Source organism: Dreissena polymorpha, chromosome 11, assembly GCF_020536995.1.
Source record: "Dreissena polymorpha isolate Duluth1 chromosome 11, UMN_Dpol_1.0, whole genome shotgun sequence".
Taxonomy (NCBI): Eukaryota; Metazoa; Mollusca; class Bivalvia; order Myida; family Dreissenidae; genus Dreissena; species Dreissena polymorpha.
Genome location: NC_068365.1, coordinates 23,966,271 through 23,992,519, shown reverse-complemented (window position 1 = coordinate 23,992,519; position 26,249 = coordinate 23,966,271). Strand labels below are relative to the sequence as shown.

Here is a 26,249-nt window from a genome sequence, read left to right as displayed (position 1 = left end):
TTATGGGCAATTTTACAGTTTTCGGACGGACGGACAGACAGACTGACTGACGGACAGTTAAAAAACTATATGCCACCCTTCAGGGCATAAAAATTGCTTCCTCTTTGGTAACTAATTTATTCTTTGTAACGATACTTTAATACATTCATACATAAAGATCAGCTTCCAATTAATATTGGCAAACTAAATCTGGCAATCAAAGAAAAGCAAAAAGCTTGTACAATCCAATTCCTAGACTTTTCTTTAGTGTTTACTAGTCACTTTACCTCACTTAAATATTAAAGAAAACATTTACATATTCTAACACTGTTCGCAAAAAAACATTTACATTTTGTCCTACGGTCTCAGACAATGGTTAATTGATGCTATTTTCATCGTAATTGTCTTTGTTGTGTAACAATTTGTGGCAACAGAACACTATTTTCTATGTCCTCGTATGTACAAAAGCCATTACCATAGCAACCAAAATAACGCTCAAAATGCCAAGCAAAAGAACATAAGGACGATAATAGAGCATTTCTTTAACTGAGATGAAAGATTACATCTGAGGCAAAAAAAATAAGCCTTTTTTGGGGGGAAAATTGAAAGCTTTGACATGACAGAAAATCAGGCAAATATGTCAAGGGACATTGATCTGGAAGATCTCAAGATAATTGTCTTCTGGTCTGGTCATTGTTCAAACTGTCACTAAAGATGTACACTATCACAAATCGCTTTTGGTTAATGGGGAGAATCTTGACTTAATATGATACATAGGATAACAAATATAGCACACTGTGATAACTGTTCATGTTAGTGTACATTTTGTAGTTAACTCTTTTAGTGCTGGAACCAAATTTTGAAGGCCTTTGCAAACAGTTTGGATCCAAATGAGACGCCACAGTATGTGGCGTCTCATCAGGATCCAAACTGTTTGCTATTCTGATAGTATTCTTTGAAAAACAAGATACGTTTGTGAAACACAATGTCCCCCTATATGACGTTTGACTTTGAAGGATGACCTTGAACTTGTGAAGGATAACCTTGACCTTGACCTTTCACCACTCAAAATGTGCAGCTCCATGAGATACACATGCATGCCAAATACCAAGTTGCTATTTTCAATATTGCAAAAGTATTCATAAAATATGCGATTTGGGCCACATATATTTGACCTCTGACCTTGAAGGATGACCTTGACATTTCACCACTCAAAATGTGCAGCTCCATGAGATGCATGTGCATGCCAAATATCAAGTTGCTATCTTCAATATTGCAAAAGTATTCATAAAATAAGCGATTTGGGCCACATATATTTGACCTCTGACCTTGAAGGATGACCTTGACCTTCACCTTTCACTTCTCAAAATGTGCAGCTCCATGAGATACACATGCATGCCAAATATCAAGTTGCTATCTTCAATATTGCAAAAGTAATCATAAAATGAGCGATTTTGGCCATATATATTTGACCTCTGACCTTGAAGGATGACCTTGACCTTGACCTTTCACCACTCAAAATGTGCAGCTTCATAAGATACACATGCATGCCAAATATGAAGTTGCTATCTTCAATATAGCAAAAGTTATTGCAAAATGTTAAAGTTGGCGCAAACAGACAGACAGACCAACAGACCAACAGACAGACAGGGCAAAAACAAAATGTCCCCCACTACTATAGTGGGGGACATAAAAATAAAAGAAAATGCTAATTTTAGAAATTCAGCAGACGACATTTTAGCAGACGACAAAATTCCCAGCAAGCAAAGGGTTAAAGAACTATTTCCAGCCTCAAGGCTGCACTATGTGAGGTCCAAAAGTGTGCCCTGCAAAATTGACCTACTAAAAATAACTAGACTCAATTATGTTCATACAAATTTTGAATTATAGCTGCAATATCCAGCTTCATTTGTTTTTACTGAGAGGCAATTGATAAGTGAGTGGTATTTTGATGTGGATGGAAATAGGGAAACAAGTACACAGAGGAACTGTTCACATTAAATTTTGTAATTTTAGCTATGTCTTATAAAAGGATCTGTTTCCCATCACAGGGCACAGTGCTGCTTCAAATTTAACCCTTTGCATGCTGGGAAATTTGTCGTCTGCTAAAATGTCGTCTGTTGAATTTCTAAAATTAGCATTTTCTTCGAATTTTTTTCAAAGAATACTATCAGAGTAGCAAACAGTTTGGATCCAGATGAGACGCCACGTTCTGTGGCGTCTCATCTGGATCCAAACTGTTTGCAAAGGCCTTTAAAATTCAGCTCCAGCGCTTTAAGGGTTAATAGCCTCTATCTCCTAAAGAGGTCCTTATTCTAATAAACAAAATTCTAACAATGATTAATTATGCATAATTATGTACATGTAAGATGTGATTCATTATTTATTACATAAGTAAACATTAAATAAATATTAAAGCATCTAAATTTGATTGTACTCAATAGTTTGTATTCATTATTCTGGTCATTATTCTTTTATCATCACAAAATATCACAATAATACTTCCAAATTCGATGCACAAGAATAAGACAGATTAAGATGAAAGAAGCAACAATTTTATGTCACCAAACCCTAAATTGGGCACAATTTGTAAAACCTCTCAATATCTCCCATCTTTCCTTTCCCTCATGATGTAAGCAATAAAAAGTTGAAACATGTAATAATACAAAGTTCTTTTTTAATCTTTTTGGTGAAAAGTTTGTTTTAAACATTGTAAACATTACCACAGACTGTACTCCCTTTTATTCATCTTTCTCTCTTTAAATCTTCGAAACCAAAAACATGCCTTTCCTTAAATACACAATATTGCCATCTCTGAACACTATATATTAGTAGGTAGAAATCTGGGCAACAAGAATTACTGAAAACTTCTACATGTCAAACCAGGATATCAGTTTGCAGAAAAAAAGTTCACAGTTTGACCAGAAAGCGATGACTGTTCAATAATTGCAAACAACTCTTTTCTATGATACATTTCACACTCTAGAAGATATTTATGTACATACTCTTGCTTCATTAGTAGACTTACAATGCACTGTTCAATTACTGTATACAGAACCTAATACATGTAATTTTTAAATCAATTTTTAAAATTCTTTACTATTACATGTACCACATTGTTCGGGGTACGGACAATAGCCCTCTCGGACATTAGCCCTTAGCACATTAGCCCCTTGGACATTAGCCCCTTCAAAAAAGTGCACGCTCTGACATTAGCCTCTAGGTGTTTTAAAACATTCATAATTTTTATTTAAAGTAAGTATTTTTATTCCAATTATTAAATTTCATATGTAAATACATACACTTATTAATATGTTGAAGTCTAATACATATATTTTTATAAATATATATGTACCGCACACTTACATTTCAGAGCTTTTCACAATAATTTTTTTTTTTTTACTATTCTTGACATTCTTGAACAATGTCATTATAACAGGCAACCGGTGCATGTTTTTGAATTGGTGTTGCAGTGTATCTTCATTCTTAAAGAATATTACATGTTTTGTATGATTTTGTGTTTGTAGATTAACCCATTTATGCCAAGTGGACTCTCCCATCCATCTAAATTGGATCAATTTATTTCCAAAATTACCGTATGGATGTCAAGTATATTTATTTCTATATTTAGAATATTTCTTACTGAAATTCCTTTACACAGAACAAATTCCACTCTTTTCTGATATATTTCGCCTAATTAGGCTTTTTCAAAGTTTGTTTTAACAAATTAACTACATTTTCTTTCTGTTTCTCAACAAAACCAATTATAAAAATTTGTTGTGAAGCGGGTCCCTACCCATAGCAGGGGGAATTTTCGCGGCATTTCCCTTTTTGGGGGATTTTTTACTTGCTATCTAATTATTACATTTGTACATGTTTGCACTATATTCATTGCTTTTTTTATAATTATGTTTCACAAGATTAAATTAAAATAGAATTGAGATAAAAATAATCATGAGACACATCTATCTATTAAACAAGAGCACCACCTTGAGGGTGCAGACCACTCATCTATTTTCTTTTTAAAGGTGAAGGTGACTCTCAATTTCAATCACAAAGGAGGGAGGGGTGGAGTGAAGAGGGGTGTATAGTGTGGGGGTGTGGACATTTATTACATTATCTTCCAAAAATGCGAAAAAAAAATGCAAAAAAAAACATTATTTTTTCGAGGGTGGGGGGGGGGGGCGTGGGTGGGGGGGGCGTGGGTGGGGGGGAGGGGATTCTTGGGTGCGATGGTTGGATGGTATTTCAAAAATAAAATAATAAAAATAAATATTTGTGTTTTTTTAACCGTTTCAAAAAAAAAAATTGGGGGGGGGGTGGGGTGGGGGGTGGGGGTAAAGTGTGAGGGTGTGGTGATCATTTGTGAGATGATCTTAAAAAAAAAAGAAAAAAAAAATTAGGGGGGGGGAGGGCACGGGGGATGGTTTGGGTGGAGTCTATTGTGGTATGTCAGGTAAGAGTAGTTTTGTCAAAGTATCAATCAAATCTTATCATAAATAAAGAAGTTATGGCAATTTTAGCAAAATTTAATAATTTGACCTTGAGAGTCAAGGTCATTCAAAGGTCAAGGTAAAATTCAACTTGCCAGGTACAGTACCCACATGATAGCATGAAAGTATTTGAAGTTTGAAAGCAATAGCCTTGATACTTTAGAAGTAAAGTGGATCGAAACACAAAATTTAACCATATATTCAAAGTTACTAAGTCAAAAAAGGGCCATAATTCCGTAAAAATGACAACCAGAGTTATGCAACTTGTCCTTTTACTGTACCCTTATGATAGTTTGCGAGTGTTCCAAGTATGAAAGCAATATCTATGATACTTTAGGGGTAAAGTGGACCAAAACACAAAACTTAACCAAATTTTCAATTTTCTAAGTATAAAGGGCCCATAATTCTGTCCAAATGCCAGTCAGAGTTACATAACTTTGCCTGCACAGTCCCCTTATGATAGTTAATAAGTGTTGCAAGTATGAAAGCAATAGCTTTCATACTGTAGGAATAAAGTGGACCTAAACACAAAACTTAACCAAATTTTCAATTTTCTAAGTATAAAAAGGGCACATAATTCTGTCAAAATGCCAGTCAGAGTTACATAACTTTGCCTGCACAGTCCCCTTATGATAGAATAGTAAGTGTTGCAAGTATGAAAGCAATAGCTTTAATACTTAAGGAATAAAATGGACCTTAACACAAAACTTAACCAAAATTTTCAATTTTCTAAGTATAAAAAGGGCACATAATTCTGTCAAAATGCACGCCAGAGTTATCTAACTTTGCCTGCCCAGTCCCCTCATGATAGTAAGTAAGTGCACCAAGTTTGAATGCAATAGCATTGATACTTTCTGAGAAAAGTGGACCTAAACGCAAAACTTAACTGGACGCCAACGCCGACGCCAAGGTGATCACAATAGCTCATAATTTTTTTTAAAAAAATAGATGAGCTAAAAAACAAAAAAAAACAACTTTATTTATTTTTTTATAGGGGGATTTTTTTCCCCCAAAAAGGGGAAAAAAGTATACTTTTCTGGTGGGGGAATGCCGTGAATTTGCCAGATTCTGAGGGCCCTGGTTATACACGACATTTAAAAGGATTTTTGTTTTCTGAAAAAACATAATTATTATACTTATAAGTATTATGTTTAACAATTAATAACAGTTCTCAAGTTCAAACTTTCTTGTCTCATTTATTGTACCACTTGCAAATGATATAAAATTTATGAGATAACCAATGTAAGTTAGATATTATACAATTTAAGTGCTTGTAACATTTGGAATTGCATTTTAATTGCTAATATAAGATTAAGAATAATGGTTCTTTTCCTAATAAATTATGTCTTTTTTCTTACCTGATCCTGTAGAAATAGCTCTCCGCAAAAATCCAAGAAAATCCATTGTTCCTTTCTGTTCAGTAATATCCAGTGTATGTTAGTAATTCCATGCACTGATCTATCCTACACCAGAAATCAGCACAAATATTTCCATTGAATCTTTGCAGATTTCATATTTTTCCTTTTTTTGCCACAAACCACTGACAATAACACCACAAGCAGTTTAGCAGTAACTATAAATAAACTGATTTATAGGCATTTACATGCCACAGTGTTTTTCTCACTTAGAAATCCCAGTTTTTTCAATCGCATTTCATGATCAGAATTGTTTTTGCCAACATTACATTACCATTTTTCAACGCTGCCTCATGTTTACATTGATACATTGTATTTCACAGTTACACACAACTGTTGAACGCTATCAGATGAACATGCACCCTGCAGGAGAGCTGTCACTTGTCCATCACCATAAAAATGTCACCATACTAATTCCAACGATAACAACAGTATTTCTTGCATTTCCCAGAAACAGTGTTTTCAAATGAAGGTATTCTATTTCATATATACAGTGACAAATTGGCATTTGAGGTAATTAGAGTCTCTTAATTGTGTTCATTACCTGATAAAGTGTATATTTCCCAGTATTTAATAGCTTCCTTATCCATGTTCTGTAGGAAATTAAAAACTTTTTTTTTACAAAATGCACTAAAAGAAATACATTCCCTGTTATCTGCTACACAAATACACTACTATTTATTTCCTTCCACCAAACAAACACATGTTCATGTAAACTACAACTGCCTATAAATTATCAAACCATATAAATCATACATTTGTGGCTCTGCCAAACCATTGAAGATTAAAATGCATTCTTAAAACATTCCTTAAATCACCATACCTCTGTCAACTTACACACCTTTATAATATTATATTGCATGTTTAGGCATGCATGATATATATTACTTTACTGACTAAGTGAAACAATATAAAACAATCCTATAAAATGCTATATCATACACTTTAATTTAAAAGATTTGTTTTACGAAGAATCATTTTTGTAACATTTAAAAGCAGTAAATTTTGAGGCACAAAAGAAGTTTAAGACTTAGTTCAGCTGAATATTTTTCCAATATAGGAGATAGGAAAACTAAAAGTTGTTTTTGGCTGAAAATCCACAACTCATCAAACAGTTTTCAACACTTCTCTGATAATTTTTGTGTGGAAATGAGATGTTTTTTCCCCCAGAATCCAAGTACATTTTTCACTGATTTGTTTTAATTAAAGAAAATAACTTAAAGACTGGAAAACACATGATTGCTGTTTTTCTTTTTTGTGAAAAAGTGACAAGACTGGCCCCAAATTCCAAGCTACATGTAAGCGAACTTTAAACAAATTTTCAGAGCAATATCTCCATCCAAACTCAATTTATTGAGCAGAAACTGTTTAATTAATAGTGACCTTGACTGTGAACCAACACGCCCCAAATACATTATCCCAAGCTAGGTCTCCAGCATGCCAACTTAATTGCTATAGCCAAAAGTTTCATTAGCCAAAAGTGCTGAACCTGAAACCAACTGTTGGACATGAAAAACCCACACCCTGCCTGCAATCTACACACCACCCTAACTTCTTTGACAACTTGGTTAAAATCGTTATGTCCAAAAATCATACAAACACATGTGAATACAGTTTAAGCAAAAAGAGTTTATGCCTTGTATTGAAAGATTGAACATCTCGACAAGTTTCCGCAATAGAAGATGTTGATATCCATTTTTGAAGGTGTTCATGGCACATAATTAAAGCTTTCATTAAGTTTCCTTGTTTTCACGCTCATAAAGTATAGAATATAAATCCGCAATAAAACACATACTAGGGAACAATGTCCCCCCACTTTCTTGTCTTGGCAATTACTTCAAATAAGATGTTGCATAAATGCTCTCCACAGGTGTTGAAGAAATTATTCAGGTATGAACATTTTCGTGTGTGATAACTTAAAGTCGACTATCGCCTTATTAACACTAAAACAGAATGTACAATGAATTGCCAGTAGGGCGTTTACAAGTTTCTCTAAAGCTGTGAACAATAGCCCGAAACTAGTTGCGATGGTCTTTACTAGAAGACAATTTTGTATAAATATATTGTTTTCATCCCTTCAAGCTTTCATGAAACTGAATATGAATATTTATAATTCAGCAGCTCTCTGTTAAAAGGGGGTTAAATGAATGAGCGTAAAGTGTCATCCCAGTCTGCACAGGCCAATCAGGGATTACACTCTCCGCCTTAACTGGATTTTTGTTAAGAAAAGGCTTTCTTTAAATAAAAATACCATAAAAGCGAAAAGCGTTGTCCATGATTAGCCTGCATTAAACCCCCTTTTCACAGAGTGAGGCTCATACTTATTATTGTGAAATAATCCAGCATTCTGTGAAGTATAACAAGCCCCCTCAGAAATGAAGTGAAGCTAAACTAATATACATTAACATGTTAAGTAACAGAAACATTACATCTCAGTCACAGTGTCCCAGTCAAAAAAAATAACACTATCAATTACACCCAACTGTGTTATACAACTCCAAAACAGAACTATAATATCAGTCTCTCAACATGCTTTCATTTCAAGTCTGACATATAAAGAGATTGTAATTTGGGAAAAATAATATTGTCATTCCCAATGTCAAATTATCAATCATTTTTTTCACTTAGAATTTAAAGATCTTATTGTTCACAAAGAGACAAAAACTCTGACAGGCTTTCCCCACATGTTGACATATCAATTTCATAATCAGAAGTACACTTCCATAAATTTCATTCTGTTTTTCTTGTGCCCTCAAGCTGTTAATTTCTTTCTTTCTATTTATTGATTTCAAGTGAGATAACAATGTTATTACCTGTAAAAATGTGACATAATTATCCCTGATTCAAACAACCCATGAAAAATTGTAAACATTCTGCACACAATAACTTTATAATGCTGGGATACCCTCAAATTTGCTTCCTGGGTAAACCTGTACCAGTGTATTGCTAAATGTCAACACAAAAAAAAGAGAAATAAATTTATTTGAGTTTTATTTTGTAAATACATGTAGTGTGAGGCTTATAAAGACACTAAAGTCCATTTCCGGGGAAAAACCAATGCCATACTAGGTGTCTTTTGATAGATCTAGAAAACTAGTCACTCTCGAACCCCAGACCTTCTGGTTAAATTAGGCATTCTTTAAATATTCTCAGCACCATTCCAATAATTGTTTCTAATTAAGTGTAACAGACATTAGAGACCAAGACAATTGAAAAAACGACAACAACCAATTAAGGCTTGTTATAATGTCCAAACAGAGCAACATGTACTTTCCACACCATTTTAGATTCAGGGGATGACACAAACTTTTTTGACCTTTAATAACCATTTCATTCGAAACAAAACCAGTTTGCCATGGCTTTAGTAAACAAATAATAACCGGCAGGTCCGCTCAGGCTTATCAGGGTCTAAACTTTCTGTCTACACTGGATTTTCCCGTAGAAGAGACTTTCTTTAAATTAAAATTTCAATAAAAGCAGAAAGTGCCTTCCCTGATTAGCCTGTGTTGACTGCACGACACTTTGCACAACATGATTCAACCTAATTTTTCCAGAACGCAGGTCATTTTCTTTCTAACATGTAAAACTATGTTAAATGTTTTGACATCTATGTGACACTCAGTAACAGTATAAAATGTCAGCCTGTGAAGCAACATTCAAAATATCAAAGCCATGTCTAAACCTAATTTTTGAAGTTTAAGTGTCTATAATACCCATTAGGGAACATGCCTTGTAATTATGAAATTATCAGGCGAAAAGATCCTTCATATTGATAAGACCAAGCTGTCAACACAGTTTCAGATGTAAATGCAATTACTCTTTTGACATAAAGATTGTAAAAAGATTAAGTCCCCTATCTGTTAAGATATCTAGGTCATTAACAAAGCCAAAGATTTCTAATAAGATCTTTTCAACACAGAATAAATCTGAGTAGAATTTTAGTATTGCTCAGCAGGTTTTTTATTATTTGATATTTTGACCCTTTGTAGTCCTAATCAAATTAAGGACCTTTTTTAATAGATTCAAGGCTACATGTACTGCTGAGTAGTAAATAGCATAAAACCTGAACAACCTGCTACTTACTGCAGTAACTCTTTAGCTAGTATTCCATCTGTCCGTATCCACAACCACATATTCCCATCCGCAAAAAAATAGAACAAATTGAAATGCACTGTGCTTATTCCATTCATCCGCATCCACAAATCCGAACGCGCAATAGGCAACCGCAAAAGAGCGCTCAAGTGAGCATTCTACTGCGGATGCGGACAAGATACGGATGGCATTTAGCAGATGAGGGAAAGCTGTCATCTCAAAAATGACAACTGAAAAACTCAAATTCGTTAAAAATTACCCGGAATTATACAACCAACGGAGTTCTGCATATCGGGACTCTGATTTCACTTCAAATGTTTGGAAAAGCATAGCCAAGGCACTAGAAGAGGATGTTTCAGGTATTTACCATTTCTATTCTTTTACAGACAGAATGATGATTTATACCTTATATCTACTTAAATTCACGCTTGCCCTTCATAATAATTATCTACACTAGAGCTTTGTCACAGACGTGACGTATACCCCCACATGCCGCATTGACACAGACTATTTTGCATGCTGTCTTCACAAAACAAGAGAATGTAATTTATGGCAATTTTTAAGAATTGTTATGCCATTATTATTTACAGCCATTTTGACCTTTGAACTCTTGAATTTTTTCCGATGACATGCCGTCCAATGACTGTGAACAAAATTAATGTACAGAATCGTTTTAAAATCTCACAATGAATGACATAGTTATGGTCCAGACAAGATCATTTATTGCCATTTTTGACCTTTAAACTAAAAGTGTGACCTTGACCTTGGAGATATCTACCTAATTCTTTCGCGCGACACACCGTCCAATGATGGTAAACAAAAGAGCCAAATAATTTAAAAATCTCACAATAAACGACATAGTCATGGCCCGGACAAGCTCATTTATGGCCATTTTTGACCTTTGAACTCAAAGTGTGACCTTGACCTTGGATATATCACGTAATTCTTTCGCTCGACACACCATCCAATTATGGTGAACAAATGTGCCAAATGATTTTAAAATCTCACAATGAAAGACATAGTTATGGCCCAGACAAGCTCATTTATGGCCAATTTTGACCTTTGAACTCAAAGTGTGACCTTGGAGATATTGACGTAATTCTTTCGCGCGACACCCTGTCCAATGATGGTGAACAAATGTGCCAAATGATTTTTAAATATCACAATGAACGACATTGTTACGGCCCAGACAAGCTCATTTATGGCCAGTTTTGACCTTTGAACTTTAAGTGTGACCTTGACCTTGGAGATATCAACGTAATTCTTTCGCGCAACACACCGTCCAATTATGGTGAACATATGTGCCAAATGATGTTGAAATCTTACAATAAATGACATAGTTATGGCCCGGACAAGCTAATTCATGATTGTTGAACTCAAAGTGTGACCTTGACCTTGGAGATATCGACGTAATTCTTTTGCGCGACATACTGTCCACTGATGGTGAACAAATTTGCCAAAAGGTTTTAAAATCTCACAATTAAATACAAAGTTATGGCCCGGACAAGCATTTGACCTTTGAACCCCAAGTGTGACCTTGACCTTGGAGATATCAACGTACTTTTTTCATACAACACGCCGTCCCATGAGGGTCAACAAATGTATCAAGTCATTCTAAAATCTAACGATAAATGACATAGCTATTGTGCGGTCAAACTTTCAGTTTAAAACACACTAAGTGACCCCGTGACCTAGTTTTTGACCTGGCATGACATATATTCAAACTTGACCTAGACATCATCTATATACAACTTGTGACCAAGTTTGGTGAAGATCGGATGAAATTTCGGGCAAGACCAACAGACGGACCGACGGACCGACAGACAGACCGAAAAAGTGACTCCTATATAGCCCCAATTACCAGTAATGGGCGTATAATTATAATTTTCAGTTTCTGCATACATGTTTTTAGTTGCGAAGTTTTCCCAAAAAAGAAAGATACGTTCAACATATGCGATAAATGGAATATAACGAATATAAATGCAGATACGGATGAGGATACTGATACATGGAATACTATACTAGCCTTGGGCAGTTCTGGTTTTATGTTGTTTGCATGTAGCCATTTTCACTTTGCTTCTAAGTGGAAAAAGGTTCAATAATATCTGACACTTTCATCTATATAGCTCATCAATATATACCATTGCCTTGACCCTTTTGAATAAATAAATTAAAAACCACTACAATTAATATTTAAGTTTCCATCCTGGAAACTACTTATATCAATTGAAGCAAAAAATTTACTTTGTATACAAATTGTAGGAATTTTGAGATATTTGAACAAGGGCTGTTTGTAAAACATGCATGCCCCCCATATGGGCTGTCCGTTGTAGTGGCAGCCATTGTGTGAATACGTTTTTTGTCACTGTGACCTTGACCTTTGACCTAGTGACCTGAAAATCAATAGGGGTCATCTGCGAGTCACGATCAATGTACCTATGAAGTGTCATGATCCTAGGCAAAAGCGTTCTTGAGTTATCATCCGAAAATCATTTTACTATTTCGGGTCACCGTGACCTTGACCTTTGACCTAGTGACCTCAATATCTATAGGGGTCATCTGCGAGTCATGATCAATCTACCTATGAAGTTTCATGATCCTAGGCATATGCGTTATTGAGTTATCATCCGAAAACCATTTTACTATTTCGGGTCACTGTGACCTTGACCTTTGACCTAGTGACCTCAAAATCAATAGGGGTCATCTGCGAGTCTTGATCAATCTACCCATGAAGTTTCATGATCCTAGGCGTATGCATTCTTGAGTTATCATCCGGAAACCATTTTACTATTTCGGGTCACCGTGACCTTGACCTTTGACCTAGTGACCTCAATATCTATAGGGGTCATCTGCGAGTCATGATCAATCTACCCATGAAGTTTCATGATCCTAGGCGTATGCATTCTTGAGTTATCATCCGGAAACCACTTTACTATTTCGGGTCACCGTGACCTTGACCTTTGACCTAGTGACCTCAAAATCAATAGGGGTCATCTGCGAGTCATGATCAATCTACCCATGAAGTTTCATGATCCTAGGCATATGCGTTCTTGAGTTATCATCCGGAAACCATTTTACTATTTCGGGTCACCGTGACCTTGACCTTTGACCTAGTGACCTCAAAATCAATAGGGGTCATCTGCGAGTCATGATCAATCTACCCATGAAGTTTCATGATCCTAGGTGTATGCGTTCTTGAGTTATCATCCGGAAACCATTTTACTATTTCGGGTCACCGTGACCTTGACCTTTGACCTAGTGACCTCAAAATCAATAGGGGTCATCTGCGAGTCATGATCAATCTACCTATGAAGTTTCATGATCCTAGGCGTATGCGTTCTTGAGTTATCATCTGGAAACCACCTGGTGGACGGACCGACCGACCGACCGACATGAGCAAAGCAATATACCCCCTCTTTTTCGAAGGGGGACATAAAAATAATTATTATATTTACCAGGGCTTGACACTACTAACTTTTTTTTACCTACTGACCCAAAGGACCACCAGCTTTTAGAAATTACTTGTCCTCCAAAATTTCAAGTGGTCCGACAATTTCTATGTTATTTTACCTAAATTTCAAGCTTCTCTTCATTAGTTTTTGGTTTTTTAGGCGGAGGTTCAACCATTCCCAGAATGAAATTCCACATCGCGAAAACTTGTAATCTTGAAAATACGCACTTTTACTCTCCGGCAATATCAAAACATTATTCGGCGCCCTCAAGTGTAAATTCGCACGGTAAATAAAGTATCTTCTGATGGTACTTAGATCGATAAAATGCTGATAATTGCTGCTTTTTCAAAATAATAAATACCATTTTGTTCATTTCTCGATCTGAACGCTTTGAATGTTATGTTAATTTGTGTATTGATCACGGCAAAGTCCGGAGACATTTGCGGAACGCAAATCGATTTTTTGATCCGACAACAGGTATTTGTAATCCGGGCATCTAGAAAAATTGGAATTTCCAATATGTTGCTATTTTATCCCGGTCTCGAGTCGGCCCATAAAATAATGATGAAATTATTGGTTAATAATGAACATGTAAAGTTGTTTTATTGTATAAAACGGCTTTCCACCAGTATTTCACAATAAGCTGGCCAGGATTTTTAATGGTCCGACGGATCAACCAAATTTCTAGTTTCACTGGTCCTCCCTTTTTTTTACTGACCCCGGGTCAACGGACCACCGTTAGTGTCAAGCCCTGTTTACTGTTGTTATAATATCAGTATCTACAGTATCTCTTCAATACCATGGGTACACATAGAGTGGTAATATTAAATGCAACAAACAAAATAAAACTAATTAAAATACTCTCCATTTAAACAATGCATCTGTTCTGGTGTTAGATTGAAGCAATCTTATTACATTTGTAATAATTATGCAGAACTAAAATGCGCAAAATTATAAATTATACAGAATTTGACAGGAAATCAATATTGAAATGAATTTGAATTTCACATTTAACTCTTTCTCACTTAAAAGCGAAATGAAAATGTGCAAACAGCATAAAGCAAGAACAGCCTGCAAATAACTCGCAGTTTGTTCAGGTTTTACGCTGTTTGCTGCTCATCAGCATCTAAAAGGTTGGAAATGAAGCCTTTAAAATTTGAATCTAGTAAGAAAGGTCTTAAAGTTAATTTAACTTTCTAAGGGACAACAAATGCGTCAAAATACGTATCTTAGTGGTAAAGGGTTATCTAAGTAAAAATAATTACAATCTAAATTCTAACACTTATGGCTAGTAGTGGCAATAATGGTTTCACTCCGCAACCACAAGATATCAGTCAGTTTATGACAGATAAAATCCACATTTCCATCACTTTCAACACATCACTGTATTCCTATTTCCAATCACAAGTGGACAATTATTTGAAGCTCAACCACTGAAACTGAGATTGATTAGAACTAACCTATTGCTCCATTATTATAAGGGTACAGTCTAAAAGTGTGCATAGCAATAATCTCAATACATTCTTAGGGTGCAAACCTATTATCAACATAAATTCTTACATAAATACAAACACACTAAGATAACAACTTTGGGGCCACAAGCTGTTGTTTTAAATTCAGAGATAACATTCAAATATAAAGACTTCCAAAAACAAACTTCCTTATCCTAACTCCCCTTTTGTCACATTAATTCAAGGTGGCAAAAAAAAAAACCCAATTTAATAACTTCCGCTCTATTCCATCACTCCTATACAATGCACTATAACCCCTCATGCACTATTCCAATTGTTCAGTGTGTGAAAATTCTCACAATTTCTTTGCATCTTCCACCTCCTTCATTATATGGTGAATAAAACTGCCATGGTTTATTAGCCCAAGACCCAATATACCCTGCCTTCTAAAGGCGACCTTCTTAAGACCTTCTTTAGATGTACATAAAAACCTCCCGCATTTAATCATACAACAGTGTCTGTGCATTAATTCTGTTTTATTGCTTTGTGCACTGAATGCAAATGGTGGGAAATAGGTCACATGTCGGCCAGTAATATTTGCACAGTACACAAATAACACACATAATGATTTTTGTGTGTCTTTTTTTCAAATGAAAATGCTAATACAAATATTGAAATGGAATAGGGTTGACTTCTAAGATTACATGCTCATACAGATACAGAGTAGCTTTTATTGAAAACAAACACATAGTAAAAATGAATTGACATTTCTCCATTAAATAACAAATGTTGAGGTTTAATGTGTTTGCTTTTACATTACTTTCCAAAATAATAAAACCAAAATATTAATAACAATAATATAATTATGAACATCATTTGTTATTAAGGAATAATAAACATGGATTTTAGTAATAATAAATTTGCTAATGAGCTAATATTTTGAACATATTTTTAAATTAGCACTATTCGTTCCATATTATAACACTAGTGTATATTAAAAATATATTGTATATATACTTTTATCATAGCTTTTTATCAAACACATATATTTTGACTTCAAAGTGCAAGTAACAATTGTTTCCAATCCTTTTTTTTCTCATAAACTGATTCCCAGCGCAAGTCCTTTATAATATATTTCATAGCAGCAATCTTCAATGCAGCAGTTTCATCCATCATCTTAAACATATAATTATTGCTAAGAAGTTAGCCACATCGCTGGGAAAACAAGGCTTACTCTGTGTGCATAAAGTGTCTTCCCGAGATTAGCCTGTGCAGTCTCCACACGCATAACAAAGCCAACACTTAATGCATTTATAAAACAAGAGAGCCATGATGGCCCTGAATCACTTTCCTGACTGACCAAATACAATCCCAACCCAGATTTCATCAAGATAAACATTCTGACCAAATTTAATAAAGATTAAATGAAAACTGTGACCTCTATTGTGTACACAAGGTTTTTCTATTATTTGACCTAGTGACCTAATTTCTGACCCCAGGTGACCAAAATACAATCCCAACCCAGATTTCATCAAGATAAAAATTCTGATCAAATTTTATAAAGATTGGATGAAAACTGTGACCTCTATTGTCTACAAAAGGTTTTTCTATTATTTGACCTAGTGACCTAGTTTTTGACCCCAGATGACCCAAATACAATCCCAACCCAGATTTTATTAAGATAAACATTCTGACCAAATTTCATAAAGATTGGATGAAAACTGTGACCTCTATTATCTATACAAGGTTTTTCTATTATTTGACCTAGTGACCTAGTTTTTAATCTAGTGATCTAGTTTTTGACCTAGTGACCTAGGTTTTGACCCCAGATGACCCAAATACAATCACAACCCAGATTTCATCAAGATAAACATTCTGACCAAATTTCATAAAGATTGGATGAAAACTGTGACCTCTACTGTCTACACAAACAAATTGTTAACATTTTTTCTATTATTTGACCTAGTGACCTAGTTTTTTACCTCAGATGACCCAAATACAATCTCAAACCAGATTTCATTAAGATAAACATTCTGACCAAATTTCATAAAGATTGGATGAAAACTGCGACCTCTATTGTATACACAAGGTTTTTCTATTATTTGACCTAGTTTTTGACCTAGTGACCTAGTTTTTGACCCCAGATGACCCAAATACAATCCCAACCCAGATTTCATCAAGATAAACATTCTGACCAAATTTCATAAAGATTGGATGAAAACTGTGACCTCTACTTTCTCATCATCATTATGGGGTTGTTTACCCTCGGGACTTCGATTAGAAACCATTGCCCAAGCACACTGCTTAACATAAAACTCTACGTTTAAGAAGCCGAAAACGGCTATAATATGGTCAGCCCGATTTTAATGGGCTATACCATTTATAATACAACAATACATTGCAGTGTTGATGCGGTGCTTCAATAAAAATCTATTGGTTTAAAAATATCTGTACTTTTCTATTCAAAAAGCATTTAAAACGCCGTATTCGATAAACTTAATGGACAATGTCTTGCCTAAAGCTGTTAGAAAGCGGCGTTTGCATTGGTTGACAGTATTTAAAAGCCTGGCTCTGATTGGTTATCTCTTTTACGTCCACGCAAATGCAAGTTGGTCAATCCGTTTTGAGATGTAAAATTCACACAAAGGACGACCATGAAATGGCGTCCGCTCCTGCATGGACGTGAAAGAGACAACCCAGATTTTATCCAGATAAACATTCTGACCAAATTTCATAAAGATTGGATGAAAACTGCGACCTCTACTTTCTACACAAGGTTTTTCTATTATTTGACCTAGTTTTTGACCTAGTGACCTAGTTTTTGACCCCAGATGACCCAAATACAATCCCAACCCAGATTTCATCAAGATAAACATTCTGACCAAATTTCATAAAGATTGGATGAAAACTGCTACCTCTATTGTCTACAAAAGGTTTTTCTTTTATTTGACCTATTATGTTACCTAGTTTTTGACCTAGTGACCTAGTTTTTGAACCCAGATGACCCTAATACAATCCAAACTTAGATTTCATCAAGATAAACATTCTGACCAAATTTCATAAAGATTGGATGAAAACAGTGCCCTCTACTGTCTACACAAACAAATTGTTAACGGACGCACACACGCACACACAACGGAGTCGCTGGACATCACACGGTCACATAAGCTCACCATGTCACTTCGTGACAGGTGAGCTAAAAATCTATAAACAAAGTCTCTTTTAAAGAAAATCACAGTTTAAGTAAAGTATATTCCCGGATAAGCCTATGCAGACTGCACAAGCTAATATGGGACGACACTTTACACACATGCATTAAGACCAGTTTTTCCAGAACAAGGCTCATATCATAGCTCAAACTTTCGTGTGGTATCACTTCACTTTATATTCAGGTGCTTCTTAACCCTTTTATCTCTCAGAAACGCAGTTTTACCTGCATGTAGTCCCTTAAAAAATTTAATTAAATACCTTTCTTACTACATTCGAGTTTAAAACACTTCGTAATATTATCTATGCCAAAAATACTGATAAGCAGGAAACAGCATAAAACCTGAACAAACTGCGAAATACTTGAGTTACTCACAGGCTGTTCTCATTTTATGCTGTTTGCAAAAGCCATTTTCACTTTACTTCTGAGAAGGAAAGGTTTAAGTTATTTCATGCTTAAGTAATGTTTTTCATAGCGAGTGTGAGTTTTATATGAGCCTTGCTCCGCAAAAAGGGGTTTAATGCATGTGCATAAAAGTGTCGTCCCAGATTAACCTGTGCTGTCTTTCTGTTTAAAGAAAGAATCTTCTTAGCAAAAACCCAGTTTAGGCGGAAAGTGTCGTCCCTGATTAGCCGGTGCTGTCTTACTGTTTAAAGAAAGAATCTTCTTAGCAATAATCCAGTTAAGGCAGAAAGTGTCGTCCCTGATTAGCCTGTGCGGACTGCACTGGCTACTCTGGAACGACACTTTACGCACATGCATTAAACTGCTTTTTTACAGAGCACAGCCCATGTACATGTACAATTGTACAACTGCACATTTCAGCAGTAGAGCCGTGCTGTCAACTTTTCATAGCTGAATTGTTTATATCCAATCTTATGATTTTTTTTATATAAATACTTTCACAATACTTAAAAAGTCCTCAAAATTTATCACATAATCCTAAGAAGTGTTTTAATTCACCATTTGTTGACCATTAAAACATACCCCTATAATTATTCTATAATGCAAAAGAACTATAAACGAAATAATCACTGAGTAAATTTATTTCATCTGTATGCTGAATTCATAAGAACTTGCCATATGTTACATGATTACAGACAGCTAAGTCTATTGACTTTTTCCAACTCATTAGCAAGCTGGTATTTTGGAGCGTAATGGAAAAGCAAAACCTTTTTCTTGCACTCTCTTGTAAACAACGCAGAGAAAACAATGTGAAATTACTTTGTGTTTAAATTTGAAATGGATCATAATAAAGATAAATTTCATAATAAAGTTTTGTCAGATTGTTGTGTGTCAATTATTATTATTAGTATGGTGTAAATTAGCCGCATTCTGGGGAAACTGAGCTTCATGCATGTGCTGCGAGTCCTCCAATGTTAATCAGGAATGATACTTTTCAGTTTTTATGGAATTGTTCGTATAAAGTACTGTTCCGACTGCACAACCTAATAGGGTATGGCGCTTTATGCACATGCATTAAGCCCCATTTTCCCAGAGCATTGTTTGGTTTTAATCCACAGGCCGCCCAACAACCCATCCCCTGCAGTCCCCCCACAACATCTCATAAGATGTTAAACAGACACTAGTGTAATGGGTAATTCTAACTGGACACTAGAAAACCCAGGATTGTCTATTGAACATTGTGTCTGCTGTATCTTATCCTATACCAACTTCCAAGTCTGTAATGTATATATCCAGAAACACAACATGGCCATAATGCCCCTGAAGCTCTGGCCCAGTTTCAAGGTACACCAATCCTGGAAAATTGGCCTGTCTACCTACATGTAGTTTGTTTCAAAATTAATTTGACCCAGATTCAAACATGGCATTGACATTGTCAAGATAAACATTCTACCTTGTGACCTAATTTTTGGACAAACATGACCCAGATTCTGATTTTGGCCTGGATATCATCAAAATAAACATTTTGACCAAGTTTCATCAAGTCTGTGACATAAAAATTGCCTCTTGAGTGGACAATATGTTTTTTTTAAGATTTCACCTTTTGAACTAGTTTTTGAACACAAGTAGCACAGATTAGAACAATTTTGACCATGTTTCATTAAGATTGAGCCAAAAATACTGCCTTTGGAGTGGTAACAAGATGAAAATTGATGATTAAAGTTTTTTCTTAGATTTGACATGTTGGCCTAGTTTTTTTTTAAACATGTGACTTGTTTTGGAACCTGGCCTAGATAGCTTCAAGATATACATTCTGACCAAGAGTGGATCATAAATGTATCTTTAAGAGAGGTAGCATGGTTTTTCTAAAAATAGACCTCTTGGCCTACACACATTACCCAATGTTAAACTTGGTCAAGATAAACATTTCAACTGAATGTGATCAAGATTGAGCAAAAAATGTGGCCTCTACAGTGGTTAAGAGCTAAAAGTAGACATCACACCAAACACAGCAACTTACAGTGATCACAATAACCTCAAGATCAGGTGAGCTAAAAATGTTATAAAAATATCACCAATATATAGCCCAAACAGACAGGAATTCTTGCAGAGATGTTGACATTACTGAGGAGAATCCTGACATAATTGTGCTGTATTACAAAACTGAGCTACCCTTGTGTTCCTAAATATTACTGGATACAAACAGATCTGCCAGACAAAGTAATGGTGTTCCTGAGGTTCTAATTTCCATAGCCTATTTGGGGAAATTAATGGTGTCTGGCAATTTACTGTTTTGGTGTCATTATGTAACGAGATAGTTCTCCTTTGTTGTGTTTTATAAGGTACTTAGTGGTAGGAGAAAAGTGTGCATCATGTTTATATGGAAGTGTTTTGTTTCCTACACGGCAGAAATGAAAGAGTAGTTTTTGTTACCTTAATTGATAATAAGTTCCTCTTTAAAGTGAAGAAACACCATAAAGATGTTCATCTGGCATAGATCATTGAAAGAAATGCAGTGTGAGAGGGTAAGAAACCTTCGGCTGGATGGCTCAGATGGTAGAGTGCCATGCTTGTAATACGAGGGTTGTGGTTTTGCAGACTTACTCTTGTCAATGTTACAATCAAATATATAATTGATTTTTTTATAATCAGCAAACATATAATATTAAATAAATGATATCTGTTCTTTGTGATGCACACTTCTTGTGTGATTTTTTTTTAAAGAATATGTCATACAGCAATATCACCACCAAGTACAAGTAAACCAGGCTTTTGGAAAACCAGGCTTAATCCATGTGCATAAAGTATTGTCCCAGATCAGCCTGTGCAGTCAGCATTTAGTATTGTTCCAGATCAGCCTGTGCAGTCAGCTAAGGCTTATCAGGGGAACAACTTTTTGCTTTCGTGACTTTTTGTGTAAAAAGGAAGTCTCTTTCTTTATAAATCCTGTCTAGTTGGAAAGTGTTTAATAGATTAGCCTGTGTAGACTGCACAGGCCAATCTGTGACTACACTTTACAAACATGCATTACACAGAGACCGACTCAAGTGTATAGTTTAATGTCCTTCTGTTTTTCCACAGCACATGGGCTGTGCTCTGTGAAAAAGGGGTCGTATGCATGTGAATAAAGTGTAGTCCCAGATTAGCCTGTGCAGTTTGCACAGGCTAATCAGGGATGAAACTTTCTGCATTAATGCTATTTTTGTTTAAAGAAAGTTTCATATTAGCAAATATCCAGTTTAGGCAGAAAGTGGAGTTCCTGATTAGCCTGTGCTTACTGCACAGGCTAATCTGGGAGGACACTTAACGCACATGCATTAAACCTCCTTATCACAGAGTGCGGCTCATATGTATTAATAAGTCAACTAGGAAATATTATAACAAAATAATAAGGTGCACTGGTTGTGTATTCCTAATACATAACAAGACATCACCCAACACTTGACATGTTGTCAGGTAATGATCAATCAGCATTAGGCAGTCTTAATTACTTCTGGCAGTCATGACCCTGTGACAGTGACAAGATAATTGTGTGGGTTAACGTTGTTTTCATGATTGACAATGTGAGGTGTTATAAATACAGATCTCTGTTTTGGTTTTGCATCACTTGTTGCTCCCTATGTTGTTTTTTGCTGACATTTATACAAACATTTAGGTTAACATTTATGTTTAATGTCAATAACCCATTGCTGGAATGTTACCTCAATAATGTGCACTTAATGTTGAATTATTTCAATTAATTATGTTTGAATAATACTTTGTCGTTTTTAGCTAAACCCAAAAATATTGATGAATACACAAATATGATAGAATGACATTACTGTGTATAGAAATAAATACATGGAAACACTTTATATTAGGGCTTCCTAAACATAAATCATACATATGATTTGATGTCAATTGATTTATATTTTTTCTTCAACTGTTTGATTAATTGAAATGTCGGAAATTAAAAGATGATGATTTTTAAAAGTTGTCTGCTTCAATTTTTGCGACACAATGTACTATAACTTGTTAGAAATGCATTTAATTATTAAGAATCAAATAGCAGCTATCAATTGCATTCATTATATGCATTAGCTTTTCTTGAGCCAACCAACTATCCATGCAGGTCTGCGTAAAATATGTCAAAAATGCTGCAAAATCATTTACCAAAACACAATGAGCGATGAAAAATGTTTACCTGAATAATAGCTTCCAACCACACGTATTGGCAATACATTCATTCTATCCTTACAAAAAGATAGTTGTCACAATAAGAAATGCATACCAGCTCCCCAACTATTGACTGCACACAATAAACAATACCATCACCCACATTCCATCAGTAAAAACTCGAAAATTTATTAGTTAGACTGTTTATTTAGTGGGTCAAAGCTGACTTTTACTCTATTAATCTTCGGGCTAATCCATTCTTCAGGGATTTGTACCCTAATACATCTTCTGCATTGTTTGATAAAGATTTATCTTATTCTTAGAGCTACCTGATAAGTGTATTCTGAAATGTAAGTAAAGATCAAACCACTTCATGCTGTGATTTTATATTTATGACCTCCATTGTTATATTGACTGGTTGATAACTGTGATTAGTTTTTGGAATTCCTTAAGTGGGGTATTTATGAGACACAGAGATGGATACAAAACTGAAAATTCATGACCTGTCTATGAAAGGATGTTAACCCTTTACCACTTAGATACGAATTTTAACACATTTGTAGTCCCTTAAAAAATCAAATTTAATTCAATAAAGAGCTTTCTTACTAGATTCAAGTTTTAAAGGCTTCATTTCCTACCCTTAGATAATGATGAGCAGCAAACAGCATAAAACCTCAAAAGGCTGTTAATGATTATGCTGTTTGCCATTTTTACTTTGCTTCTGAAAGGGAAAGAGTTAATTTGATTCTCAAGATAATTTGCATTTTTTACACTCTTCATAATATTTGCTACTTATATTTGCAATTAGAATTGCATAATTTTCAAACACAATAAAAATATGGTATCATATTTTCGGGTTTGCAAATATTGAATTGTCAGTTCTTTTAAATTTGTCAAAAAGATTGTGCATTCTTTTTTATTGCAAAAGTTACTGTGCATCAATTGAAGACAAACAGGAACAACTGTTTAGGTATATGTTTCATACTTGCATTAGAAAACATGATATTCTTTCATCAATAAAACATACAAGTTTTGACCACGCATGAGTTACGAAACAATTTACTTTGGGTGAATTCCATATGTTACATTTGTTGAGTGTACAAGAGCAATGAATAGACAAGACATGGCAAATATCCCTAAGAATAGGCAATTAAATGCAAGTACTTATTTGCCATATACCAATCTTTGGTCACTTGAAGCTAATACATTGCATCTTTTGTACATTTCACCATACAAGATTGTATTGAAACACAGTGCAGACACACCCGCTGGATTGTAAATCATCCCTTCACATGCAACTAATGACCTTCTAAATGTGCACTGGAGACATTTTTCATCCAAAATTGCATTAGTCTTCCATTTGTGTTTCAACATGGCAAACTTGCCTAATTAATAATTTGCCACCTTCAGGCATATTTCATTATGCCTGTCTCTGCCATGATGGATTTCTGCTCCACCAGTCTCTCTCCTCCAAAATTTGTAATTTGGCAAACCTCATTAACTGGTTGACTTGATGAAAGTTATGATGGTCCCAGTCAGTCATTCACTCAAGATAATCTGCAGGTCACTTATCTGACCACCTGTTCCTGTTTTCGGACTTCAAATTTGGGTGAAATGCACAAAAGAGACAAGATCAAACCATAAATCATGTTACAGTAAAACCTTCTTAATGATCACCTCAGGTAATTAAAATGAACTCCCTAAGATGACCGACATTTTTCAGTCCCTAATTCTTCCTTCTATATTTCGATTGTCGTCACACTCACTAATCCGACCAACCCGTTAATCCGCTATTACGACCACTTTAATCAGTACCAATGAACAAAATTGCTATCAATAGACATCTGCAAAATGACCAGTTCCTTTCACATCTTACTTGATTCGGTGTTGTGACTTGATCTGGTTTGTGCATGAAGCCATGGTGACCCAACAAATAATAATTCACAACAAGGTTTTTTGGCATTGACTGTGAGATGTTAGATTTTTGGCCCTTGTTATTCTTTATGACCCTTGATTTTGTGATGATAATTAGCTAATATTATCGAGTCTTTGATGGGTGAATTGGTTATTATTTGGTTCACACTTAAAATATTAAAAACAGTGAATAATTTAACAGGAAGGATAATGGAGTAAGATGATTTTGTTGTTATGGATATAAAAACTGACCTATATACCATATCGTTATTTAAAATGTGTTAGCGGATAGGATTGTGTTTAAAATAAAATATTTAATCAACAATAGTAATGGGAATTATCAACAGCAGTTATCTGATTTATTCCGCATTGGAAAGACGCAGGTGTATTAATTTTTAAACTTGTCCATCCTTACAAAACAATATTTGTTTCGCTCTGTTATGTCATTTGATAGTTGGACATTCATCTGCTTTATTAGATTTTTATGCATCTGATAAACTATTGACAGCGATGTGAAAAAAAAGGAATTTTGTATGATTAATTTTGTGCTAAAAGTATTAATTCCCCATCATGAAAGACTCGCATGCTTAAACAGTGTTTTAAACAAGAGTGTCGATGGCGTTGAAAGTCTATTTGCAAGATACAGGGAAGTTTCTGCTAAAGTAAATGTTAAAGGATTAGTTGTCTGAATGAAAATGTAAAAGGCTATCAAAAAGATTTTTTTATGAAGAAAAAGACTATTGCCAAGCAATAAAAGTCCCCTACCTCGCATGAAGCAGTAATATAATTGTCTCCCTTTGTTTTCAAGGGACTTAATTCTTATAAGTTTGCCTTGTAGATGGTAATTTTCTAAAAATAACTCCTTTTGCCAATTACAAATTTTTTTACGAACAAAATTTGTTTTGGTTTCTAAAAATGATTTTTCACGAAAAACGGTCTTAGAAAAATTCACTAAAAATGGTGTAGATGTTCTTGGAAGAAAATGTAAGAAAAAAGTTTCTAGATGAAAAATTGTAAGAATGACGAAATGCTATATTAAATATTTATTTTGACTGCCCAAAATCAGGGATGGCTTGGAAAAGGTGCTCCGCCTTTGGCGGGGTAAAATAAAACCCCAAAATTTAGTTGTAAGTTTCAGCTACCAGTCTAATTGAGTTATGTCTACAACCTGTTTTTAAAAAACACATCTTCAAATCACTAAAAAAAATGGTTATGTTTTTTTCTCTACATAAAGTGGGTTGGCCTTAATCCAGAATGCACTGAACTTTCTTTTTTGTTTTAAAGGTACTTGTTTAAAGATTTATGTCTTTCAGATTAAAATCTTACAAACTATCATGGCATGATGCATTTATAATGCTATGAAAGTTATACACATATTTACCAAATAACTGACGTAAAGTGTTACAAACATGGTTGGGTTGCAAATACTAATTTATCCGGACCCGTATTAATCAATCCATTCTTAATCTGCAGAATAAAGAATAGACATAAACCAAGAAAACATACTATAGAGTTTGAATATAATACTCAGGAGAAAAATGATGTTTAAGTCATTAACACATTTTTCGCAATAAAGAATAATTTAATTTTAAGTGTTTACAGCAATGGCAGTTTTTAGATTTTTTTAAATTTTAAAACACAAGTCATAGAATATGTTGGTGACCATGGGCCAAAGAATATTCATT

The 26,249-nt window shown here is 34.7% G+C and overlaps 1 protein-coding gene across 8 annotated transcripts in view; it reads right to left on the bottom strand.

Moving 5' to 3' along the window:
• The window catches only part of LOC127850214 (protein still life, isoform SIF type 1-like), a 353,922-nt gene that overhangs the window by 291,570 nt on the left and 36,103 nt on the right, over positions 1-26,249 (bottom strand). The gene's annotated exons all lie outside the window — the stretch shown is intronic.